Raw genomic sequence first — 18,372 nt, 5'->3', positions numbered from 1 at the left:
GGTAGAAAAAGTATAGCCCTTGGGAAACTTTTAAATTAAATTCTGCTCAACACCTAGGCAATAAACTATTATATTTGAGTTTGGTCTAAACCAGTAACACTCATAGTAATGAACTACAACTCCCAGCATACCTAGGAAGCATAGCAAGTGACAAGTACTTTAACAGTCTATAGCAGGGGTGTCCAAACTTGACAACTTCAAGACTTATGGACTTCAACTCCCAGAATTCCCCAGCCAGCCATGCTGGGGAATTCTGGAAGCTGAAGTCCACTAGTCTTCAAATTGCCAAGGTTGGATACCTTGGTCTATAGAATTTATCCTGGCCAAGTGTACTGTAATATATAAACCCAAAGCTGGTAGTTTAACCAACAAACCATAGTGGTAAAAATTGTGGTTGGGTGCAATAGGGTACCTTGTACAAGGATTTAGGTTGCATGAATAAAACTCCCATTCAAAACTTCCCTTCCAGTTTGCCTGGCTGCCCTCCACAAACCTCATAATCAGTTTTCCTAACCACATGTCTTTTCCTGAGTCTTCTGAAGTTTCTTTGCTTATTTTACTTCTTTTCTGGCTCAGCTTCATTACCAGCTGGCCTACCAGGATCAGCTACTTTTCTTAACCCTAAATTTTTCTAAATTATCACCTTTGGATTTTGCTGGAGAAATGATTCCCAAGATCTTTCTATCCTAGCTGTTTGCCAGTCTTCTTCCTCAAGGAGTTACCCATCTCTTTCACACATGCAACACACATATAAAATTAGGCAGACCTTTGGCTTTACTTTTACATCTGCCATCCGTTTTTGGGGGGACATCCCTGAATACTAATTGTCTAAATCAGCTGTGTCAAACTCAAGTTGTCATGTCACATGATGTATTGGGACTTTTTTCTTCATTAAACCAGGAGTTTGACAGACTGGGTCTAAATCAGCAGTCACCAACTCGTGGTCTGTAGACCACTGGTGGTCCATGAGAAAATTTTGATGGTCCACAGAAAAATTATTTGCATTTTTTATATTGGACTAAATCAGGGGTCCTCTAACTACGGCCCCTGGGTCAGAAACATACAATGAACATTTGTGTTGTTGCAGAGAGTATCCCCCTTTGGGGTCTTTTTGTGTGGGTCGGAGGGGGGAAGAAATTCCAACGTGGGGTCTGCTTCAGCCTCCTGTGCTGGACTTTGGGCGAAGGCTGGAGGGAAGTGCCACTGGTGGCTAAGAGCTAGAGGCCCTCGTTCCAGTGGGACTGCATCATGGTCTGGAACTGGCTGACCATCTCAGCCCGCTGAATCTGGAGGCTCCGGTACCTTGCCTTGCACTCCTGCAGGTCTTCCCTCTGCTTGGAAAGCCTATGCTCATAGTCCTCAGTGAGGGGCTTCTGCTGAACCTCCTTCTCGATCAGATCCAATTTGAACTGAGCTGTTTTGCCAACTCTTTCTTGTGGTGGCTGCTTAGCTCCAATAACTGCTTCCTGTTGGGGTCCTAAGGAGCCCGGCGGGGAGGCGAGGAGGGGCTGGCAGGGAAGGGGTGAGTAGAGGCCAGCAAAGTGCCCCTCGACATGAGTGACATTGAGTTGTCCATGCCCACCGAGTCACATGATCACCTAGCCATGCCCACCCAACCGGTCATTAAGCAGATCACATTAGTGGTCCACAGGATTTAAAATTATGAATTTAGTGGTCCCTGAGGTCCGAAAGGTTGGTGACCCCTGATCAAAATAATGCCTGGACATGGAAAGAATTGCTGTTTTCCAGTTGCTTTTAATGATAAGTGATTTATTTATACCTCTGCTTCTTTAAATCTCTTCATTATACAGCAATAGCCTTTAGGCTTATATACCATCCCATCAGGGACGTGCGGTCAGGGGAGGCAGGGGAGGCAGGGGAGGCAGAGCCTCACCTCTCATCATGAAATAATATATAATATATAATAATAAATTATAATATATATTTCCTCCCATCCCTTTTACACGATTCCCGCTAAGCTCCGGTAAGGAGAAGAGCTTTTGGGGAGTGAAGAGGAAGAGGAGGGAGGAGGAGGAGGTGCGTGCATGGGGCGGTGCCAGCTGGGCAACCGGCGGAGGCAGGAGGGTTCTCGAAAGCGCCAATAACCTTCCTGCCTCCGCTGTACTTTGCGCGCTCCTCGCGACTGCAATAGACGTCCAGAAGTGGCAGGGGCTGTTGGGCTGGAAATCCAAACCCCATTAGCCACAAAAGCCGCTTCTGGACATATATTGCAGTCGCGAGGAGCGCGCGAAGTCCACCAGAGGCAGGAAGGTTCTTGTCGTTCCCCAGTCACTTTCGTGGCTTCGTCATCAAGACGAAGTCTGGGAGCGCCGACAACATTTCTGCCTCCACTAGACTTCATCTTGATGATGTTGCCGCACGCAGCTCCCGGGACGGACGGAGGTAGCCAGAGTGGTGCCGAGGCACTCCGGCGGGCGGGCGAGCAAACGAGGATCAGGCTGCCTGATCCTCCATCGCTCGCTCGCTCGCTCTTTCGTCCGCCCGGACCGCCTTGGCCCCGCTTTGGAGATCCGGCCGCGCCCAGCCGCTGCGGCGACGTCATCAAGATGAAGTGGCTTGGAGGCGAAGTGCTTTTCAGTGCTTTTCTGTGCGTCTGGCGTTTAGGTAGATAGCCGGATGTCCTAAACGCCAGACGCTCAGAAAAGCAATGAAAAGCAGCTGCTGTTGGGGACCCCAGAGCACGAGCCGGCGGAGCGCGCTCAGGAAGGCAGGGAATGGGATCACGTGTGCTGGAGGCTGAGGCAGCCTTAGCCTCCAGCACACGTGGGCCCATTCCCCGTCTTCCTGATGACGTCACCAGCCTCACCAGCCATAAACCTCACCACACGTCACTGCATCCCATAGTGCTTTAGAGCACTCCATGGTGTTTTACAATATACTTTATTTGCATATTGCACCTAATAATCCTGGGTCCTTATTTTTACTGAGGACTTTTTGGTCTGACAATTTGTTAAAGATAAGGAACAGAAGCTGCCCCACCACCACCAAATGGTGAAATAGGCAGTGTTCACTGCTTCAGCAATCTATCAGACCTTTCAAAAATCTGTCTAGCTCTTTTGCACATCTGCCCTTTTTATAGGCCCTCTGAAGGTGTCAATGTGCCGAGTCATAAAGAGAGACTTATGAAAACTTCACAAAGTTGTAGCTCTGGAAAACTAGTCTGAATTCTCATCTGGGAGGCAGTAAAAATAATCCAAAAATCATGTTTGTTACTGATCTCATAACAGAGTTTAGATACGCAAATAGTCACACTGAAATTTCAATGTGACACATTTGTATTTCCCTTTTATTCTTATTTATGAAATATACCTAGACCTGTCCTGGCATGGAATGGCTGTGAATAAATTTTCCAGTTTTGTTGACCTTCCTATGAATGCAACAGAGGAATAATTTAATTTAATACAGCTGATTTCTCTGGTCGAGGATTGCTGTTGGCTTATAGATTGGAAGTTCAATGGAAGAGCCTCATTTAACCATTAGTTGTATGCCATTTTCACAGGCTAAATCATCTTTATAGGCACAATAAGGTAGTCCTCATTTATCAGCCAAAATTATGACCAGCAAATCAGTCACTAAGTGAATGTGCATGACATGGTAAAATCACATGCCATGACTTCAATTTTACTTCCTCTTTCCTTTGTTTTACAATAGGGGTGTCAAACTGGCGACCCACGGGCCAAATGCATCACGCGCAGGCCAAGCCCACTCCTGCTCCACAAAGGCAAAAAAAATCATGACGTGATCGACTTTCACACCCCTGTTTTACAGAATCATAAGGATACAATTTCAAACTGTCAGGTGAGGGATGGTTTCTAGAACTCATGAAAATCCAAGTAAAAGGATAAACCATACAGCCCCCTTTTCCCCATTCCCCCACCTCTTGGAATGCTTACCCTGGCGGAGGGATAATTAACAAGAAAGGAAATAATGTTTGTATTTACATTCATTGGAGAGAAAGGGATTACAAGAAAGTAAGGAGGCACACAATAGGGAATACACATAGAATGTGCTAATGCCTGCTGTTTTCTTAGCAAGTTGGTGGCTGTGAGCCTGAAGTCCTTCAGGTCTTTGTTTCTCAACCTTGCTGCCAGACTTAAACATGTCTTAAAGTTGCCAAGGTTGAGAAACGCTGCTTTAGGAGGCAAACAAAAGCTTTTTGTTTGAAACTGGTTAGTGTCTTATCAGTTTCAGGCAGCAGCTTGTAGCTGGGATTGGATTGGATTTGGATTTATTGAATTTATATGCCACCCTTCTCCCAAAGGACTCAGGGCGGCGTACAACATTAAAAAACACATATCACAAAAATTAAAAGGAAATTAGATAAGTATCCAAAAAAACCAAACCCAATTAATATAACAATAACATTTTAAAAATTAACAGGCCAGGCCGGCTTGCTAGAAAAGCCAACATTTTAGGGCGCGTCGGAAGGACCGGAGGTCGGGAATTATACGAAGCTCCGGGGGCAGCTCATTCCAGAGGGAAGGCGCTCCCACAAAGAAGGCTCTCCCCCTGAGGGTCGCCAGCCGACACTGTCTGGCCGACGGCACCCTGAAGAGGCCAACCCTGTGGGATCGCACTGGACGGTGGGAGGCTACTGGTGGCAGTAGATGGTCTTGCAGGTACCCTGGGCCTAAGCCATGGAGCGCTTTAAAGGTCATAATTAGTACCTTGAATCGCACCCGGAAAACAACCGGCAACCAGTGCAGGCCGCCTAAAAGGGGTATAACATGGGATCACCTAGGTACCCTCATGATAACCCGCTCGGCCGCATTCTGGACCAGCTGAAGCCTCCAGGTGCTCTTCAAGGGCAGCCTCATGTAGAGAGCATTGCAGTAGTCCAGGCGAGAAAGGACGAGGGCATGAGTGACTGTGCATAGAGCATTCCGATCCAGGAAGGGGCGCAACTGACGTACCAGGCGAACCTGGGAGAGTTCTAATCAACTAAGATCACAGAGTTGAGCCTACTAGCCTGTGGTTAGCATTTTTAAAGAGGAAAAGGGGCTCAGAAAGAGAGAACTTGTTTAAGAGGAGGGAGAGGGTCAGGCACAGGACAACACCTACTGATTGTAATAACAAGCACATGACTAAGAGAGATCCTGCAAAGGTCTTAAATACAAGCATCGGGCTCAAAGATTCATTTTCATCACTGTCTGTGAATGGTGACTGAAGAAGACAGTTGCTGAATGTGGGCTACCTGCATTGGTAATTGTTTTTCTTCTCTGACTTTACTCAGTTTGTCTCTTAATTCCTTCCAGGCATTTCTCCAATACTTGGGAGGGAGGGAGGATGCTTCCAGGGGTTTTTAAAAGATTTCCTGAATATGGCCTGCAGATTGTGCCTTATGCATCTCTGATCTAATAAGATATCTACAGATGAGGAAGAAATGTGGCATAAACCACACGGGAGAATTAGGTAAAGCACCATTTTCTCAGTGCCATCTCCAGTGGTGGGATTCAAATAACTTAACAACCAGAACAAATTGGGTTCCCTGCCCTAATGGTTTCTTCCAACAACCAGTTCACCAAACTGCTTAGAAAGGTAACAACCAGTTCTCCAAACTGATGCAAACTGGCTGAATCCCACTACTGGCCACCTCTAAGGAGGTTTTCTGCATTTACATTGAGCATCTTTGCTTTGTTTTCAGGCCTAATGTTTACAAATGATTAGACAATAGAAATGTCTCAAAACTGATACAATCATCTGATGGACCATAAAGACGTTTAGTTCACTAAATAAATAAAATTGGATTTCCATCTCTATATATACACATATGTACTTCTTTTCAGTGATTGAAAGAACTGCCTCTCAAGCCAAGGCATCTGCATTCCAACATGAACTCCAGCGCCATGCTTTTTGGCTGAGTTGCCTTATTGGGATGAAATTGACAGGTGTCTCGCTTTTTCCAGCATGGCTAATAAAAGATGTGGTGAAACAGAAACAGTTGCTGCAGGGGGTGACTTAATTTGTGCATTTGCCCTGCCTTATTTGTGGAATTTTACCTGGAGGGAGAGAAGATACCCTTACGCCTTTGTTCTTGCAACAAAAAAATCTGTTAGGGAAGAAAAGTTGAAGTAGAGGGACAACATGTTTTGACTGACCAGACAACATGCTTTTCATTTGCAATTATTTCAGGATATTGATTTACAATATGCATCTGCATTAATGCACACACATAGCAGAGGACAAATTTAAACAACCACAAAAGCACACATTTGTTAAGGTGACCAGACGTCCCGCTTTTTAACAATTTGTCCCGCGGCATTTTAAAAAGTCCCGATTTTTGGAAAGAATGCACAACAAGCTAGGGAACGGTGTGAGCCACGTCCCCCCGGGAGCTGAGGCCGAGCTGGGCATTGAGGTCTTCACATGGCGGCGGCGGCTTTTGCCCCTTCCAAGGAACCGGCTCCGGGGGAAGTGGCGGCGGCGCGCTTCTCCCAAGCGGAGCTGTGGTGCGGCCGAGACGAGGCGGGGGTGGCGGCATGTGGAGCCCGTGGGGAAGCAGCACTGGCGGCTCCTGTTCATTGGTCCCCCCACCCTGGCAGGCCGGGGAGCAGGGCTTCCCCGGGGCCCCCGATCCCGCTGGGCGCTCAAGCAGCGCTTCCCCCGTGGCTCCGACCAGGATCGGCGCGCGCGCAGAGACAGGCAGGAAGAGCCTCGGCTGGCTGGGCCGGACTAGCTCACCTTACCTGGTGTGCCGCAGAACGGGCAAGCCGGCGATGCGCGCCCCACTTCCCTGCCCTGGCTGCGGGCTGTCCACGACGCTGCTCTGCTTGCTCGGTGGCCCGGAGAGGCAGGAGCCCGGCGCTGGCCTGCCTTTTGTCCCCTGCCGCTTCCGCCCGCTGGCTGTGAGCGTCCTGTCAGGAGGCTCCTCCCGCTCCGCGCCTCCTTTCTGTTTGTTTTGTCTCTGAGTCTGCGGAGGGAGGGAGGGAGAGCGGAGCAGAGCGGCAGTCGAGGCGGCCGCCTCTCCGCTCGCCAAGCACCGTGGGGAGAGAAAGCACCAGTCAGGCAGCAGCCGTGGTGGAGCCGAGTCTCGCTCTTGGCTGTGCCCCCTCCGAGCATCCTCCCTCCCTCCCGGTCAATGGTGTCCCGCTTTACCAATGTTAAAATCTGGTCACCTTAACATATGTCAATCTGGCCAGTCTAATGAAAGCAGCCTTACAAGGTCACATGGCAACTCCCACCAATGTGTATATGTTCACAAGGCCACAATGCTATTTTCATCATTTTGACCAAATTGCAACAGCTTGCAGGCAGTTTGTCATCTCTGCGTCTCTGTGTATTTCTACTTCCCCTCATATTGTATACAGTATGTATGTTTCTGTGTGTATGTGTACATTGGAAAGTACAGAGTGAACTGCATATTGTACGCCCTTGGTCATGTGATCAGGAAGCCTAATATGGAGCAATTGGCAGCCCTGCCCCATTGCCTCTCCTTAAGAATATATTTGGAGAATTTGTCTTTCTCTCTTTCACCATAACTCATGACCAGATTCAGCCTTTTTTTTTTACACTCAGACTTTGTTTCCCTAACTTCCCCTTCCATATCAGAGTTGGTCTCCTCCTGTTCTGTTTTCAGATAGTGGACAGAATTTTGAGCTCATATCCATAATTTATTTCCACCATATCATTGGAAAGCATAAATAAGCATTCTAATTCCAATAAATTTGCTGCATATATCTCTTCTCTGCAGTTTGCATGAAAGGACTGTCGGAATCTGCATGTTTTCAGGGAAGAAATCTTAGGCGCTGTACGATTCAGTGGAATTTATTCCTAAGCATGTTTGCCTAGAAGCAGTTGAAACGAATGTCGGAAATTCATGCACACTCCGTTTTGATTTTGCCCGTTTTCATAGGGATTTCTTTAAGCTGAACTTTGCAAAAGATGCCATATTCCACAGTTGTCATAGAAAAAGAAAAAGAAGGCAGGGGGAACTTGGAGATACTGTGAAATAAATTAGCAGTGTAGGATTTCTCTGGGGGAAGACTTGACCTGCCTACCTGGCCCAACCAGGCTTGAGACTCACTTCTCGTGTATGCACAACATACTCCATTCACCTTCTGGCTACCTTCATGGAGTAACTAAAGTTGACCCCTCACTGCTGTTAAACTTACCCCTTTGAACTGCTGCAGAGTTACTGGCCTGGTTTCATAGCTGATGATATAAGGCCACCAACAGGCATTAATTGACACTCCAGTCTCCTATTTTCCTTTTCTTGCACAGGGGAAGTTATTCAGACCCCGCTGATTGAGAACTTCTGAAGGCATTTCAGATCACTGGTTTCTGGGTCCCCATCTTGCTCTTTTCCAAGGGAGCAGAAAGAATTCCGTAATTCCCAAGGAAGTGCCAACTACTCTGGCAAAATGAGATGTTGAATGATACATCCAGGACAAAAGAACAGCAGCAATAGCAAACCTTTACAGCAGGGATTACATTTTCACGGCTGTATTCTTAAATCTTTCAGATATCACTGAATAAATGAAGGGGGGCATCCATAAAGCCCCCTGCTATATTTAAAAGTTCCACTGAAAATAATATTGAATAACTGGCTATTGCACATGTATCGTATGTGAAGCCATTTACAGAGACTCTAGGAAAAACTTTGTCTATGGAGATTCTCAGCCATTCATAAAATGGAAGGGAGATTGCTACTTGTATGTACAAATATTTGGTAGAAACACATGGCCTCTTCCACCCTCCCATCTGCATTCACCCCCATACCCTGCTTAGGATAATGAGCGTGTACTATAATTCTGTTATGTGCTGAAACATCACCCAAAGCAGGTCCACAGTGCACAGTGAAGGCCAATTTGTTTTCCATTTTGGAAGATCTCCTGCCCTCGTACTAGCAGGGTGGGCTGGGGCTGGATGATAATCACCTTGCTTTTCAGAATTGCTCCGTTTAGCAAACTGTGCCATCCACTCACATCTGGAATAGAAACTAACCGTTTTGCGGCAACCCCCAAGGAAGTCAGTTAAATGTTGAATAATATTCTTTTAATGGGGAATAATCATGCTGACCTGGCAACACTCGTTCTGAGTCATTCAGCATCTACATATGGCGAGCACATGATCTGCCTGCTGTGCCCTGCATCAGATTACTCTGTTGGCTTTGGGAGGGGGGGAGGGTTCAGCCTGGGCGGTTCAGCCCCCAGCATAAGATTGGTGATACTTTCCTTGGAAAGAAGAGAGATCACAGGCGATTGAAATAGAGAGGCATGAATGGAAACAAGTCGACAGCAGAACAATATTGTATCCTGTGCTATCAATTTACCTGAGCTGAGCACCTAAACGCAATCACTATGTAGACACCACCGAGAAGGTTCTCCTCACCCCAAATTATGCTCGCTTGATAAGTGATGTTGCCACAGACTTCATTATCTATCCAGTTTTCTTGTCCATGTTCCTGGTAGATCTTGGACAGAATGAAAATTGACAACATCTGTGGAGAAAGTTGTGGGAGCTGAATTGGCAAGCTCTCCCAGTAATTAAAAAGAGGTGGGTGTGTTCAGCCTGGTGGAGAATGATAGGCAGGATCTCTGAAGAACTGTCTTATAGATGATGGAGCAGATTTGTTGTTCAGATGGGAAGGACTTGAAATAATGGCTTTGATTTTGGTTTTGATTAAATTTCAGGAAAAACTGATTGCACTGGTAGGCTCTGCAGCAATGGAACAGATTCCTGACTTCTTCATTAAGAAGCTTCTAGTGGGAGTTTTTTTAATGGTTATCTTTCATTAATTCTGGAATTCATCAGAAAGAAGTTGAGTTTATGAGCATCTGCTGAGGGCAAGAGACAAAAGGAATGTTGTACTGCAAGCACTATTATATGTAAGCTTTGTTCCTTTTGACAAAGTTAGCAAAATCAATGGGGGAAGCCAGTTTCCCTTAATAACTAGGTTACTAGCTTGCCAACTGTTTCTGTTTCTGTTTATTTGGATTTATATGCCGCCCTTCTCCAAAAGGACTCAGGGCGGCGTACAATATTAAAAAAACACACATCCCAAAAGTTAAAAAAATTATATACGTATCCCAAAAAACAACCGAATTTAAAAGACAATACATTTAAAATAAGTTAAAATTAACAGGCCAGGCCGGCTTGCTGGAAAAGCCAACTTTTCAGGGCGCGTCAGAAGGACCTGAGGTCGGGGATTATGCGAAGCTCCGGAGGCAGCTCATTCCAGAGGGAAGGTGCTCCCACAGAGAAGGCTCTCCCCCTGGGGGTCACCAGCCGACACTGTCTGGCCGACGGCACCCTGAAGAGGCCAACTCTGTGGGGTCGTACTGGATGGTGGGAGGCTACTGGTGGCAGTAGGTGGTCTTGCAGGTACCCTGGGCCTAAGCCATGGAGCGCTTTAAAGGTCATAATTAATACCCTGAATCGCACCCGGAAACCAACCGGCAACCAGTGCAGGCCGCCTAAAAGGAGTGTAACATGGGAGCACCTAGGTACCCCCATGACAACCCGCGTGGCGGCATTCTGGACCAGCTGAAGCCTCCGGGTGTTCTTCAAGGGCAGCCCCATGTAGAGCATTGCAGTAGTCCAGGCGAGAAAGGACGAGGGCATGAGTGACTGTGCACAGAGCATCACAGCCAACTGCAGTGATTCACTTAACAACTGTGGCAAGAAAGGTCGCAAAATGGGTCAAAACTGACTTTAAAAATGTCTCACTTAACAACAGAAAGTTTGGACTCAATTGTAGTCATCAGTCAAGGACTATCTGTACTGTCATTTCAACTTTCAGGACCTTTTGAATACAATACTGCTCATTCATATGTGTAGTTCCCATTATATGTAAAACAAGCTGCCAAATAACCTATCCTTGGCATGCCATTGTATTTTTTTTAAATCTCTTTGCATAAAGAGAACATTCCATCAACTGAGCCTTCACACATGGTCTGAAATGTTGCAATCCAGACATAAGTTCATCACCTCCTCCCATACAGTTTATAAGAACTAGGCCATAGTAGGCAGAGAAAGTGGGGGGAGAACAAGATTGCTTAAAGAAATATGGTGCCACAGTGCCCTCGTGTGGGACTTTTCAAGCAATTCTTGGCAGCTCTGTTAAAAATGTTATATAATCAATTTAGGATGGGGTGGAACACAAACGTTGGATGATCCCTTTTACTGAACTCATGTCTCTTGGTCATTAAACCACATACACACATTTTCCATTCTGGCAGAATAAAAAATAAAATTTTACTCTATCAATAAGCAAATGTTTTATACTGTACTTCTGAAGATTGTCTCAGCTAGGAATTGGCAAATTTCTCCATTCCGATTTCTGTCTAGTTCTTATTGTTTTGACTAGAAGTTGATTTTGGCCAAACTTTCAAGGACAAAAGCTGTTTTTCAATTTGTGAACCACAAAGGCCCAAATAAATTATTTCTCTTTTGCCAAGTAAGGGGAGAGGATTCTTTTGCTACTGCGGGGGCAGTGATTTGTTTGTTATTCTCTGTTCTCCATGACTTTGAGATCATTGAATCTTCAGGTTGCAAGGGACAATTTAAACTAATTGTTCAATGCAAGTGTACCCCAAATTAAGGAGTCCCTACAGGCATCTTACAAGATGGCTCTGTGGCTAAAGTGCTGAGCTTGTCAATCAGAAAGGTCAGCATTTTGGTGGTTTGAATCCCTAGTGCCACATAACGGAGTGAGCCCCCGTTACTTGTCCCAGCTTCTGCCAACCCTAACAGTTCAAAAGCATGTAAAATGCAAGTAGAAAAATAGGAACCACTTTTGGTGGGAAGGTAACAATGTTCCATGCGCCTACGGCATTTAGTTATGCCGGGCACATGACCAGAGAGAAGTCTTTGGACAGCACTGGCTCTTTGGCTTTGAAACGGAGATGAGCACTGCCCCCTAGAGTCAGGAATGACTAGCACATATGTGCAAGGGGCGTCTTTACCTTACAGGCATCTTTCTAGCTCCATGTTTCTCAGCTTCAGCTTTGATCAAATGGACTGAAGGAAAACACATTAAATCCCCCATTGCACTTATCTTTGTGCTTTTTACTTCTAGCTCAGGAGCCCATTTTCGCTGGCAGAGCATTCTGGCCACAGGCACCCCTGACACAAATGATGTCAAAGGGGCCATGCCCACCCCTGCCCCCTGAGGTCAAACACAACCCTGATGCGGCCCTCAATGAAATCATGTTTGACGCTCCTGTTCTAGATCAAAAGAATCTAAAGCTCATGTGGTGTTCAACATCTCTGAGTTATGGGTAGCATAAAATGAAATTAGGAGAATGGGTGAGTTTTATATGAGTTAACAATATTTTTAAAAATATTTTGGGGCATACAGGGTTGCATTATAAAGTCAAATACATTGGCATGCTATGAAAGCGTGAGTTAGTGATCCAAATGTTGAACCAAAACAAGAGGGAATTTCATTTCAAATCCTTATTTGCTTAGCCATGGAAATCACTGAAAAAAGTATTAGGTAGTAACGTGGAGGTGGGATGGAGATAAGGTAGGTACTAGATGTGGTTATAGGCTGGAAAGCCAAGAGTGACATCCTTAGTTGAGTCATTAATTAACTAATGGAGCTGGGATATCTTCCAAAACAGAAGTGGCATCTTTTCCTGGTTTAACTGAACTTTGAGGAGCATCCCAGTAGCTACACTATAAAAATTAAACTGTGGAGTCCGATCAAAAAGTAAGGTTGATTGGGTTTACATTTAATTGGATTATACTTCAGTATTTCATAAATTCTCCCTCTTTCACAATTTTTAAATATCACAATGTGGTAATAATTTTTGGAAATCTTGGAGATGCCCATGGAAGGTCTACAGAAATGAAGAATATATTATGACTATGGTTGTGATGATTTTGCAATAGAAGCCAGTCTTTGGATCTATGAAATCCAGGAACAGTACATCTCTGAGAATAGAAAAAGAGGCTTGCAAGACTACATCTTTCAGGCATCTTGGCAAAAGAGAACAATGGCAACTATTTAATTCAACATATCTAGAGGGCAACTGGTTAAAGAAGATTAAAATACAATAATCGTGGCATTATTTTCATAAGATGATAAAACTTTCTGGTTGTACATACCTTTTCACTAACAAGGTCAAGTGATATGAAGATTTTAAGCGAAAGTTAGAAAAGATCAAACTACATTTTATTTCATTATTTTGTTATTTGGTATCATGTTTGGAAAGGAACCTGGGCCAAATGTATCCAATTTTCATGTGAAACGGCAGACTGCCCCCCCTTGTTAGTCTTGCTTTTATTTTTAAGACGGATATTTCCAAAAATACATGCATTCTTCCACCATCAAGGACCAAACTCTTGTGAGGTTTTTGCAAGTAATGCAAAGACAGCACAATAAGGTAGCCACAGGAAACAGTGATATGTACATTTGTCTGTATTATGTATGAATGTACAGTATATACAGTGAAAAGAAGAGGCCCATCCATACTGTTATTGTTGTTGCCATTGTCATCATCATCATCCCCCTGTATATTTTTTTTGTATGAGTTTGCTGCTATGATTGCTGTAAAAACTCAGGCTCATTTAGGGCAGAAATCTTCAAGCCACGTCCTTCAGAAAAGCCTACTAATATGCTGAGATGAGTCCCTTGCAATAGTGGATTGACACCTGAGACTTTGAGTTATAGAACCTATACAAATTGTTATATGTGTCCTTGTCTCTTTGCTTAAATACTTGCATGTCTATTAGTATATGACAGATACAGTGTAAATATTCTGAATGGACTGATGTCCCTGTTAAGCCCAACTAGAAAGCTTCATAAGTGAAAATTATTCATGTTTAAAAACTCTAAAATGTAATTCATGGTTATATATTGAGCTCAATCAACATTTTTCTAAGATAGAAAATAAATTACCATATATTTCGGAATATAAGATGCACCTTTTTCCCCCCAAAAAGAGAGTGAAAATCTGGCTGCGTCTTATACATTGAATACAGCATTTTTGCCCTACCAAAACCCCACCCACTTTGCAAAAATGGACGTGTAGAGGGTTTGAGAGGTTTGCAAAGTACTCCAGGAGGCTAAAGAGGGCAAAAATGAGTGAAAAACGGGCTGTTTTGCCCCCCCCCAGCTCCCAAGAGCACTCTACAAGCCTCTCAAAGCTCTGCATGCCTTTTCTTTTTGCAAAAAAGGCCCATTTTTGTGAAAACTGGATGTTTTTTGCTCATTTTTGCCTCCCCCCAACCACCAAGAGCACTATACAAGCCTCCCAAAGCTCTGCATGCCCCCCCCTTTTTTTGCAAAAAATGCGGCGTGCAGAGGGTTTGAGGCAGCAAAAACTTTATTTTTAATTTACCTCTTCAAAATCATGGTGCATCTTATACTCCAGTGCGTCGTATAGTCTGAAAAATATGGTACTAGCACAGATGAGCTTTAATACAAGATAAAGTCCTTATGCTGTTTTTCATAAGTATATAATAATCATGTGTAGAAAATATCAAGAGTACTGACTAAGCTCTCTGCATTTTTCCCATGTTCTTGGCTCAGCAAATAAACTGGTAATTCACATTATCCACAATACTTAAAAGTTTTGGACTAGATGTGGGGAGACTCAGCTTGAAGTCTTCTCCAGCCATGAATGTTCACTGAGTCAGGCAGGGTCTTTCAATCAACATAAACAGGTATGTGAGTAAGCAGGCAAGCAGGCAGGCAGGTAAGTAGATACAGAAAAGCAGGCAAACAGACAGGTGTGCATGGTGTTTTTTCTTTTACCAAGAAACTCATTCAGAAAGTCAGCTATTACTGACTGTTTTGGTAAAATCCTAGGATGGTGCTATGTACCTGGTGTGAGCAAGATCACTTGTTCATGGAGTAACAAGACAGAAGGGTGAAACGGCACATTCTCTCATTTAAAAACTTGAATATTCTAAATAATAAAGGTAACTTGAATCATTTCGCTGAAGTTTGGGTCAAAGAAAATAACAATGATCATTAATGGAGGAAAATCAACCACCTGAGTTACATAGAGAACTGCATATTTGCAAGGTTATCTGGACAACTAAGAATGTGGCATTGTTCTATTCCCTGGCACGTGAATGAATTTCCAAGAGACTTAACTCTTTCATTAAGCTGAGGAGCATTGCTTAGACTATTTATCACATTTTAGAATATTATATGTGTATGCATTTCTGCATTTTTAGCTGCGGCTGTTTTGTTCTCTAATGTCTGTTTTTAGTGACTCTGCTTCTTTGCTACACAGCCTTCTTTTCTTATTTTCATCTCCATTCAGATCCACGCTAATCATGGTTGACAGATGTTTGATCATATTTTCCTGGTTTATGGTTGTCTATTACTCCAGTTTGAAATGCAGGCACCGAGCCTGACAAGAGGAAAAATGACATTAGCCAAGTTATAATTGAATTGTTTTATTGATGGTCCCCAAGAAAGTTTTATTTGAAGAAATAACTTCGACTGCATAGGATCATCTGATTTCAGAAGTGAATGTTTATTCTCGTCACTTTCATCCTCTGCACATAGAAGCATTGTAGTTAATATTCATATTTTCAATGAAAAAGAAACCCATTTTTAAAATTTCAGCATGATTTTTAAAGAGAAAAAAATATTTTTAACAGAAGTATTTTTCTCTAGAGAAATGCTTCTAAAAACTTAAGTCATAGAAAGATGGCAAAGTAAAGTATCATAAAAACATTCTTTTTCAGTCAAATGGATATCGGCAAATACTTGTCAAAGAAACGTATTTGTACTGATACCATATCTCTAAATGACTTGAAAAATCCTCTTGACATGTGTAATTGTGAACATGTGAGATTAAATGTATACAATCTTGGCAAATTTAAGAATTCTGGGAGTTGAAGTCCATAACTATTAAAGTTGCCAAGGTTGGACACTCCTGGTGTATATAGAAAAAATTGCCACAGATCACTAAAGATACCTGTATGCTTGTGTGCACATACCTACACAAAGTGAAACAATCTTAACTGCTTTATAGATCAATATTTTTAGCCCAGCAGAGATGGTGACAATGACAATCAAATCAAGTTCTGGTGTTCCCTATATAACACTTATAAACATGTTTCTTGGGTCTCAGAGTCCCCTGTTCTTCTATCTTCACCTGCAGCTTTTCTTTTCAAGTGAAATTATTTTCAAAATAATAATATTTTTAAATATACATTTTTAAAATTATTGTTATAGCACTGTGGCAACCATTTCATGAATGGACAGTCCTGGCTCTCTCAAGGTAGCCCTAGTAACCCATGAGATGCTTACAAAATCCCAAATATAACCATTTACCAAAAAACCCCAAACACCTCAGGCTCCCTCGTTTAGTGAATCCTGTTCAATTAAAGAGTAATTTCCATTCCTTCCATAACTATCTCCCCAGATACTATGTAATTAATTTTTTAATGGTTCTATTTGAACCTAAAATTAATAAAATATTTGGATGTGATGTGACTATTCATACAAGCTGGACAACTAAAAGCTGTAGTGTTGTAGGTGGTTTGGGCTATCTGAATACATACATACATACATACATACATACATACATACATACATACATACATACATACATACATACATTATTAGGCCTGTATAAATGATGGAGCCCGTGACACCCACTCAGATCAGGATATGGATTCAGAAAGGATTCTTCTGGAAGAAGTTAAGTCTACATAGCATTTGGAGAATGATGATGTCAGAGAAGAGACAAGAAGTTGAAAATGATATCCAAAGCAAGAAATATATCTATGTGAACTGGATGAGGCAGTAGAAAAGTATCGGCTGGTTTGAGAAAAGTGCTAAGAACTCACTCTGTACACAATCCTTGCTGAAAGTTGCAAAGGAATATGGGACATCTATTTTTTTTAAGTAATCACATAGATTAAATATTTTACTCAACTATTCCACCTATTTTCTTCTGGAACTCAAACTTGGCCTAATCAGTTTAAAATCTGAAATATATATGAAAGAATGTACATGTGGATGGAATGTTTAATTCAAAAATTGAACAATAATAACCACAAGTCTTCATCTGTTTCTATGTTTTTTGAATCTCTTGATAAAAATCAGCAGATAACGCTGGATATGTCATTGCCCATTTCCTATTCTGTGACAGCACAGGGCCACAGGATTGGTTTGAATACCTGTCAATCAATGGCTTCCTTGTAGCTTCTTGATTTGTTAAGTACTGGGTATTTGCTGTTAAACAGACTAAGGCACAACGGTTTATTGTCTATTGACGATGGAATTCTTTAGCATCACAGTATTAGCTACAGTTTAATTAAAATCAAAGACACTACTAGTAACTATCTCTTTTTTCCATTGCTGAAAAGTAAGCAGAGTTTTATTTACCCTGAAACTCACAGATGAGAACTAATATTGTTCGCTAATGTAGTCTCAATCAGCATTGACATTCCCACCTGTTTTCATGATCTGATTTTATCATGAATGTACAAATCTTGTAAATATCTTGCCAAGAAAGGATTTAGTTGCCTGAACCAGAGGTGGTTTCCTATTGGTTCTGACTGGTTCAGGTATTTAGGTAGGTAGTAACTCGGCCTGCCATGCCCCCAAACTGGTTCTATCAGTGGCACCATAGGCGGTGCCATCTTGTTTTTTTTGCTTCTGCGCAAGCGCAAAAGCATTTTTAAAGTATTGCGCATGAGCGCAGCGCATCCCTGAATGAACCGGCAGTAACAGCAGCTGGAACCTACCCTTGGCCTGAACATATCTTTTATCGAGGAACCCAATACAGAGTACTGATTTTGTGGCCCCAAATAAGTATTGACCATTTACTGAAAGATACTGCTTTCCTTGATGTTTGCTTAGAGGAGGAGAAAGAGAAGAATGGAGGGGCCAGCTACATCTTTAAAGTAGCTACTTTGACCTTCATTGTATCTAAGTAAACATTCCCTTACATCTTCACTTGTCAAGTGGCAATATTGACCAATTAATGAAAAAAATGTGATAAGTGATTTATGTGTGTGTTGGCAATGTAAAAAAGAAATGAGAGAGACCTTCAACATTCCCAGTTCCTTAACAAGTTTTCCAATCCAGTCAACCTAGTGAATTATAACCACATATTATCTGGTGAATATTTTTTTTAATCAAAGTCTATTTTTGGGTTGGTTCATTCTGAACTCAAGCAGCTGTCTTCAGCTGTCGCTTGGTTGAATTACAGAAATTTCAACCAAGATACAGCTGAAGACAACTGTATGTGTTCAAGACTGAACCAACTCAAAAATAGACATTGATAAAAAGAAATACCTAATGCTAATTCTTAACAGGTATGGATATTATCAGTACATAGCTATTGTAATTATCACTCTGTGAACTGGTTGTTTGGATTTAAGAAGAAAAATAAGGAAGATACAGAAGCAAAAAAGAAAACAAGTGGCTTA

The sequence above is a fragment of the Natrix helvetica genome, assembly GCF_964273705.1.
Source record: "Natrix helvetica genome assembly, chromosome: 2".
Classification (NCBI taxonomy): Eukaryota; Metazoa; Chordata; class Lepidosauria; order Squamata; family Natricidae; genus Natrix; species Natrix helvetica.
This window is presented reverse-complemented; position numbering follows the sequence as displayed.